The sequence below is a fragment of the Octopus bimaculoides genome, chromosome 7 (genome assembly GCF_001194135.2).
Source record: "Octopus bimaculoides isolate UCB-OBI-ISO-001 chromosome 7, ASM119413v2, whole genome shotgun sequence".
Classification (NCBI taxonomy): Eukaryota; Metazoa; Mollusca; class Cephalopoda; order Octopoda; family Octopodidae; genus Octopus; species Octopus bimaculoides.
In genome coordinates this window covers 14,989,945-14,991,590 of record NC_068987.1, presented here as the reverse complement: position 1 = coordinate 14,991,590, position 1,646 = coordinate 14,989,945, and the positions used below count along the sequence as shown (strand labels likewise).

General features: G+C 36.3%; 1 protein-coding gene across 1 annotated transcript in view; it reads right to left on the bottom strand.

Moving 5' to 3' along the window:
• Nucleotides 1-1,646, bottom strand: part of LOC106867387 (glutamate receptor ionotropic, NMDA 3A) — a 287,389-nt gene that overhangs the window by 39,070 nt on the left and 246,673 nt on the right. The window lies entirely within an intron of this gene.

Sequence of the window (1,646 nt, the reverse complement as noted above, 5' to 3'; positions counted from 1 at the left end):
ACACACACACACACACACACACACACACACACACACACATATATATATATATATATATATATATATATATATATATATATATCTGTGTGTGTGTGTGTGTGTGTGCGTGTGTATGCGTGTGTTTGTTTCCCCACACACACAACATCGCTTGGCAACCAATGCTGGTGTGTTTACGTCCCGGTAAATTAGCGCCCGATAGAATAAGTACTAGGCTTACAAAGAATAAGTCCTGGGGTCGATTTCTTCGACTAACACCCTTTGATGCAGTGCTCCAGCATGGCCGCAGTCAAATGATTGAAACAAGCAAGAGAATAAAAGAATAAAGAATATATATCGTACAATCTTAAGAACGTAGTCATGGCGCTAAGACTCGTATGACTGTTACAATAGATTATTGATCGACAAAAGAATAACCGACAGATATAAGAGAAAAAAAGAAAGTTCTAAATATGATAGATTAACTACTAGAATATTTTGTTAGTAGAAATATTAGTCGTGAATACAGCACCACCAACAAAAGCAAGTACGAGTCCAACACTAATAACAAAATTACTTACCTTGGGTAAATTGAAGACAATTTTGTAAATTTAATTAAAACTAGGGAATTAAAAATTGATATGGAAGATGCACCAAAGCAACATTAATGAGATACGTTAATAACATCTACTAAATATCACACGTCATAAAGAAACAGATAATGAAAACTACACCGAAAACAAACTTATTAAACCTCAATAATTAATGAACCAGACTGAGTACAGCAGATATACTTTCTTTTATGTTTGGTAACTTCAAACAAATAACGCCTCTGACTCTTGCAATATATCGTATATTACCTTAAAGGATAATGATACACAGATGCTCTTACCTTCACCAAACTATTCAATGTTTCACTATCTACTGAGAAATATCTGAATCGATGGAAAACTGTCACAGTGAGTCAGTCCCTACTCTGACGCTACCAATTATTGACCTATCGTTTCGACGCCTCAAAAGTGAAGGAAATAGTCGTTAACAATCATCATCTTTGGCTCTTTCTGTCTCATTTCTTCCTCAGTGACACCAGTACAGTTTATGTTGAGACAGATTTACTGGAGACATGCTTCCCTATTCCAGTCACTTGGGAGCCATCACACTTTAGAACGTTGGTGACAGCTATGTCGTTGAACTTGACATCAACAAATCGTATAACTGTATTTCCTTTGAAAATTTCACAGTTTGTTGCAAATCCAAGACCTTCCTCAATTTGTCGTCTCTGAGATTAGAAGTGTCCTCTCAGAATGCGTTAACGAGGGAAACTATCAACAGTCAATCAGCTGCACCCTATAGATTCAAACTTGTTTCGAGATTCGGTCCATAACGTCTTTTTTTTTTTTAATTCTCCGCCCCATCTCCGTAGGTATTTCCTGAAATTGACGACGTACAGCTGTCCAAACTGAACATCAAACCTATCACCTTTAATAACCTCGCATTGTTCTGCTTCTTCTCAATTAAATCATTAAAAGGGCTTGGGAAGAACATTATATACGTATTGGATTAATACTTTCAAACTACCTACTTACCTACCTACCTACCTACCTACCTACCTATTAATCTATCTATCTATTTACCTCTCTCTCTCTCTCTTTCTCTCTCTCTCTCTCTCT